The 7349-nt window shown below is 45.0% G+C and overlaps 1 protein-coding gene across 1 annotated transcript in view; it reads left to right on the top strand.

The window, feature by feature from the left end:
- Nucleotides 1-2626: 2626 nt before the first annotated feature.
- Nucleotides 2627-7349, top strand: part of PCIF1 (phosphorylated CTD interacting factor 1) — a 199871-nt gene continuing 195148 nt past the window's right edge. Inside the window, exon 1 of the mRNA XM_075349755.1 lies at nt 2627-2716. The gene's annotated coding sequence lies outside the window, so the exon portion shown is untranslated. The remainder of the gene's footprint in view (nt 2717-7349) is intronic.

Raw genomic sequence — 7349 nt, 5'->3', positions numbered from 1 at the left:
GCCGGACCACGGCAATTGGGAAGAGTCGGGTAAGCGCCAGGTTTGTGCATCTAATAGATGTATCAATTCAGGGGAGTCTGCAAACTGCTATTTTTTAGGCTGGGGAGGGCCTAATAACCATTGCCCTCCCCAGCCTGAGAATACCAGCCCCCAACTGTCTTTATATTTGCCAAATATCAGAATGGGGGGAGAGGACTGCAGGCCAGGCTTCATTATTTATTAAATAACTTTAAAAAAAAGCTGCATGGGGTCACTGTAATTTGATACACAGCCAGGATAACGCACACAGCTGGGGGCTGTCAACAGCTGACATGTGTGCCTGCTAGCCGCGGGTGGAATCGCTTCCACCCGCGGCCATTAACCCCTTAAATCTTACTGCCAAAGTCTGGCAGCAAGATCTAAATGCGCGTGGCCATGTTTTTTACTTACCGCCGCCCCCACCGGAAGTCACGTGCGTTATCACGTGACTATCGGTGGTTGCCATCGTAGCACAGGGTCATGTGATGACGCCTGCAGCTATGATGTTTCACTTTCATTTTCCCTCGGCCGAGAGCAGAGGGAAAAACAAAGTGACTGAATCTGCTGTTTAGAGCTGTACAGCTGTAATCAGCAGATAGATAATAGCGATCGGATTGCTGATCGCTATAGCCCCCTAGGGGGGACTAGTAAAATATAATAAAAAAAAAAGTTTTTAAAAAATAAAAAAAAAAAACAAAAAAAAAACCTAAAAGTTCAAATCACCCCCCATTGAAAATTAAAGGGTTAAAAAATAAAATAAATATACACATATTTGGTATCGCCGCGTTCAGAAATGCCGGATCTATCAAAATATAAAATCAATTAATCTGATTGGTAAACGGCGTAGTGGCAAAAAAATTCCAAACGCCAAAATTACGTTTTTTGGTCGCCGCAAGTTTTACGCAAAATGCAATAACAGGCGATCAAAACGTAGCATCTGCGCAATAATGGTACCATTATAAACGTCAGCTCGAGACGCAAAAAATAAGCCGTCACTGAGCCATAGATCCCAAAAAATAAGAACGCTACATGTTTCGGAAAATGGCGCAAAACGTGCGACACTTTTATTGGACAAACTTGTGAATTTTTTTTAACCCCTTAGATACAAGTAAACCTATACATGTTTGGTGTCTACAAACTCGCACCGACCTGAGGCATCACATAGATACATCAGTTTTATCAAATAGTTAACACGGTGAATAAAACATCCCAAAAACTATTGAGCGATCACACTTTTTTTGCAGTTTTTCCACACTTGGAATTTTTTTGCTGTTTTCCAGTACAATATATGGTAAAACCTATGGTTTCATTTAAAAGTACAACTCGTCCCGCAAAAAACAAGCCCTCATATGGCAAGATTGACGGAATAAAAAAGTTACGGCTCTCGGAAGAAAAGGAGCAAAAAACAAAAACGCAAAAACGGAAAGTGCCCCGGGGCTTAAGGGGTTAAAAAAATAATAAAAAAAAAACGTTATGGGTCTCAGAACACAATCTGAAAATCAAAATCCCACACTAAATAACTTTAAAAAAAAATATACAAGATTGGCATCGCTGTAATCAAACTGATCTGTAGAATCGTGAATGGTCACTTGTAGCGCACAAGGTACGACGTAAAAACAAAACCCAATAAACATTGCAATTTTTTTTATACCATTTGTAAATTACAATGTATGATAAAGTGAACAGTGTCATTACAAATTGTAACTCAGCCCGCAAAACACAAGCCCTCAGGCCGGCAACACACATCCGTGCCGCCGGTACGTGTTTGGTACGTTTTTGCATGTACCGACGGCATGTGCACACATGCACCAATGTTACCCTATGGTAACAGGCACACACACATAAAGCCACACGGAACATGTGTCCGTGTGTGCGTTTTTTTAGACGGATGACATGTCCGCGTTTTGCCGGCATCACGCATACACGGACCCGCTAAAGTCAATGACACGGACCACGTACGTGTGCTTTCCATATGGTCAATGTGCGTTTTTTATGTTTTTAATGGTGAAACGGCTCAAGACACACAGACTGCACACGGACATGACACGTACGTAACTCCCGCATACACGGACATACAACACGCACGGCAAGCATACGCCATCACACTGATGTCACACGTACCGGAGACACGGACATCCAACATGGAACACGGACCCGAAAAACGGACCGCTAGACACGCACGTGTTTTTTACAGACCTCATACAGCTATCTCCGCAAATCAAACACCGTCTCTAGTACAAGGCATGACAAAAAAAACAAACAAACCCAAAGCCCAGTCCTGAAGGGCTTAATGGATGTGCTTTACATCATTGCACGGTGTATAGCAGCACATGGTATAGATGGGCACAGACTGGCATACTTCATGCTATGCTTCTCTGACATGGGCACACAGACTGGCAGACGTAATAGTATTCTTCTCTTGGCTGGGCACACAGACTGCAAGGCATTCTTCTCGGACCCTTCTTTCTGTGTCTTTTGCCCTCACCAGTCAGTGACTCTTCCACAGAACGACCGAGCAGCTCTCTGCCACACCTAACATGGCAGCAGGAACCAGCCGACTAGCTCTGTGGGCAGAGCATGCGCACTGGGCAGGGCCGGGGCTGGAATACAAGATGGCGGCCCCGGCGGGGAGGGAGAGGCGGAGGCGGGATAGCAGTGAACGGACAGGAGTCAGTGACGGAGATTGCCTCGGCCCCAGGTGAGGCTCCCGGGGCGTCCCACGCTCTGACACCCGAACCGTCTGGCGCCGCAAAAGCCCGAGCAGCCGCTGAGCTCAACCTGCGCTCCCAGCGTCCCCTAATAACCGCGCAAAACAACTGCAACCCCCTGAGCCGCCAGCGCAGCTCCCAGCGCCATCTTGTCACCGCCCGGGGAGCGCGCTGCAGAGGCGCGAGCACGAGGGGGAGAAAAGGCGCTTGTAACGAAGGCGCCAAAATGAGAGCGAAGCGGCTAATAATCAGAAATATTAATAAATGTGAATAATAAAGTGTGTGGCAGCTGCTGCAGCAGAAGGGCGGGAGTGCGGCTCTATCACATGGATGATACTAGTACACAACACGTCATGGAGCGGGAACTGCCAGCAGCCGCCCGTTTACCTGTAGACATGGCTGCACTCCTCAGCCGTGTAATGGCAGTATTCCCATAATGGCCACCTCCTGTGGTGGGGGGCACTACATACGCAGAGTCAATGGATGCTCGTTATCCCACACTGCACATCTCATGCAGGGTTCACAGCATTGCACACACGTAATATAGGAGGTGTGTGCGGCCATCTTCACTTACAGGGGCTGTCCACCCCTTCCTCATGGACGGCCAGGACCATTGCCAGCATGGGAGGACCCTCACACATGGGCTGGTGACCACAGTTGCCATGTAGCCACATATGAAGCTGGTGACCTCTCTATTAGCCATTGTCCGTGCAGTCGCTGCACCATTCGGGAACGTTCACACGTAGCGTTTACCCTTGTCCGTTTTTTTTTCCTTCCTCTTTTGCCAAAAGCCGTAACTTTTTTTTTATTACTAGTCTAAATTTTGTGGTTTTTTTTAACCTGCGGGACGAGGTGTACTTTTGAATGACACAGGCCAGTATATGAAGGGATGTGGGGGAAAAAAAGTCTAAATATGGTGAAATTGCAAAAAAATAAAATTCACAATTCAGCCATTATTTTAGGGTTTTATTTTTACAGTATTTTACTGTGAAAATTTTCTAAAAATTCATGTTCCTATGTGAGGGTTTTTTTTGCATCATCGGCTGATGTTTTTATTGATACCATTTGTGGGTAGACATGTTTATTGCATTTTTTCTTTTTTGAGATGTTATGGCAGCCCAAAAACCCCCTAAATTCTGGCTCTTATGTTTTTTTTTCTTCCATTATCGATTTGGTTAATTTTATATTCCGGTACATTGGACTTCTACAGATATGGAGACACCACATATATAGTTTTTTATTTAATTATTTTTAATGGGGGAAAAGGAGGGTGATTTGATTTTTTTATATCTAATTTTTTTCATTTTTTTTTTTTTTAAACGTTTCTTTTTTTTCCCTGTTTAGGAGACTTGAACCTGTGATTGGTTTCTTGTACCATACACAGCAGTGCTACAGTATTGCTGTGTATAGCACAGTCATGACAGGCACAGGGATCTTCAGCAGACCCCCAACTGTTAGGACCACCCATCCCATCAGGACACCGTTGGCTAGTTAGCACAGCCTGCCACCACAGAACCACCCACTGTAAATGCCATTGGTTTAGTTATATTTAAGGCACACCAATCACCAGGATTTTTCTACATAACCTAAAAACAGTGCTGTACTGGCACTATCATGCTGATTCTATACATGCCTTCACTGGTCAGCTCGGATGTATAGGTTTTGAAACACACACACAGGAAAAGTTTGTAAAATGAACAGTTTTTGAGTGACTGCTGATAGCTGGGGTGAGGTTTGATAGTGATTCCTGCCCCCTGCTTGTCCTTCTTCCCACTATTATTCATGCTATTTCAATTATAGACGTGCTTTACTAATGGTTGTGGCTAAAAGGACCTGTACTGATGTCATACCCATGTGACAAGAAGGGGCGGGGCCTCAGCCAACATAGCTGATACCAGGAAGTATCTAGGCCTAGCCCCTTCTGGTCACATGGGTATGACATCAACACAGGTCCTTTTTAGCCACCATGATTTATAGCCACAACATTCTATAATGGAATTAGCATAAATAATAGATAGTGGGAGGGCAGACAGGGGGGAGGGAATCGCTATGAATACCTACTCCAGCTATTAGCTGCTCGGCACCTGCTGATAATCAAAAAACTGTTCGATTTGCAATCGTAACTTGGTTGTGTTTCCAAACCTATACAGCCGATCTCACAACTAAAGGTATGTATAGAATCAGCCTGATAGTGCCAGTATAGCACTGTATGTATAGAATCAGCCTGATAGTGCCAGTATAGCACTGTATGTATAGAATCAGCCTGATAGTGCCAGTATAGCACTGTATGTATAGAATCAGCCTGATAGTGCCAGTATAGCACTGTATGTATAGAATCAGCCTGATAGTGCCAGTATAGCACTGTATGTATAGAATCAGCCTGATAGTGCCAGTATAGCACTGGATTTAGGTTATGTAGGAAAATCCTGGTGATTGGTGCGCTTTAATAGATTAACAGCCGCTTGTGGCTATTAGTGGCAGATGGAAAATAACACTGCTGCCAACCTAGTTTCTCAGTCCACATCAGATGTGGCTGATGTATGACATACCGTAACTTACGGATCAGTAAGCAGTAGTGATGAGCGAGTACTACCATCGGGTACTTGTAACGAGTAGTGAGGAGCAAGCACTACTGTGCTCGAGTACTCATAACATGTAGTACTGCACGAGCACAACCATGCTCAGGTACTCATGACTAAGCACTACCAGCTCAGGTACTCATGACAAGGCCCCGTCACACACAGAGACAAATCTTTGGCAGATCTGTGGTTGCAGTGAAATCATGGACATATTGTTCCATTTGTACACAGCCACAAACCTGGCACTGATTGTCCACAATTTCACTGCAACCACAGATTTGCCAAAGATTTATCTCTGTGTGTAACAGGGACTTAAGCACTACCATGCTTGAGTACTTGTATCAGGGCCTTAAGCACTACCATGCTTGAGTACTTGTATCAAGTAGTGATGAGCGAGCACTACCATGCTCGAGTGCTGTGTACTCATAACGAGCAGTTGGATGCTCAGATGGGCGCAACTTGAGTAACTGAATAAAATGCAAGCATTTTTCAGGAAAATCTTTCCTGAAAATGTTCGAATTCCTCATTGATTTCCAATATACACAGATACTCGTAATGAGTAGTGATGAACAAACACTACCCTGCTCGAGTACTCCTAACCTGTATTGCTCGGCGAGCAGTGGAATGCTTGGGTACTCGTGATTCAGAAGATCTTCCATAAAAATGCTTGAATTCCTGATTGACTTCCATTGTACTTGGGTGCTGAAGTCACACCCATCCGAGCATTCTACTGCTCGTTACGAGTACAGAAAACCCGACCATGGTAGTGCTCACTCATCACTAGTACAGGTCACTCGGTTATGGTAGTGCTCGCTCATCACTAGTACTGAGCATGGTAGTGCTCACTCATCACTAGTACAGGTCACTCGGTTATGGTAGTGCTCGCTCATCACTAGTACTGAGCATGGTAGTGCTCGCTCATCACTAGTACTGAGCATGGTAGTGCTCGCTCATCACTAGTACTGAGCATGGTAGTGCTCGCCCCTCACCACTAGTACTGAGCATAGTAGTGCTCACTCATCACTAGTACAGGTCACTCGGTTATGGTAGTGCTCGCTCATCACTAGTACTGAGCATGGTAGTGCTCGCTCATCACTAGTACTGAGCATGGTAGTGCTCGCCCCTCACCACTAGTACTGAGCATAGTAGTGCTCACTCATCACTAGTACAGGTCACTCGGTTATGGTAGTGCTCGCTCATCACTAGTACTGAGCATGGTAGTGCTCATTCATCACTAGTACAGAGCACTTGAGCATGTTAGTGCTCCCTTATCAGTTGTATACAGAGCACCCAGGCATAGTAGTGCTCGCTCATCACTAGTACTGAGCACTCGGGCATGGTAGTGCTCGCTCATCACTAGTACTGAGCACTCGGGCATGGTAGTGCTCGCTCATCACTAGTACTGAGCACTCGGGCATGGTAGTGCTCACTCATCACTAGTACTGAGCACCCGAGCATGGTAGTGCTCGCTCATCACTAGTACTGAGCACTCGGGCATGGTAGTGCTCGCTCATCACTAGTACTGAGCACTCGGGCATGGTAGTGCTCGCTCATCACTAGTACTGATCATCCGGCATGGTAGTGCTCTCTCATCACTAGTACTGAGCACCCGAGCATAGTAGTGCTCACTTATGGAATTGATCACTAGTGAGGTATTAATGCATTGTATTAAAAACACAGAAATCTGCGGCGTCAACTATAGACAGTTTTGCTGATGTATTAGGTGCTAAACTGTTTTGAATCCTATAGGGGAAAAACTGCAATAAAAACACTTGAAAAATTGACATTTTGCAATTTTTTTAAAAAAAATACAGGAGAAAAAACAAGATGGGAATAAGGCTAGTTTCACACTACGTTTATTTAACATCCGTTCAAAATGTTATTTTAGCGGAAATACGGATCCTGCTTTTACAGCAAAAAACGTATGCAAACGCATCTGTTATTTTGCAGGATCCTGCACTGGATGTTTAGGGGCGGGCATTGGAGTCATGTGATCGGGAGTGAGGGGAACTAGACTGGGAGCCGGCTTCTGACAGCTGCAGAC

Source organism: Anomaloglossus baeobatrachus, chromosome 5, assembly GCF_048569485.1.
Source record: "Anomaloglossus baeobatrachus isolate aAnoBae1 chromosome 5, aAnoBae1.hap1, whole genome shotgun sequence".
Classification (NCBI taxonomy): Eukaryota; Metazoa; Chordata; class Amphibia; order Anura; family Aromobatidae; genus Anomaloglossus; species Anomaloglossus baeobatrachus.
The sequence above is the reverse complement of the archived record's forward strand: the minus strand, read 5'-3'. Positions and strand labels throughout refer to the sequence as shown.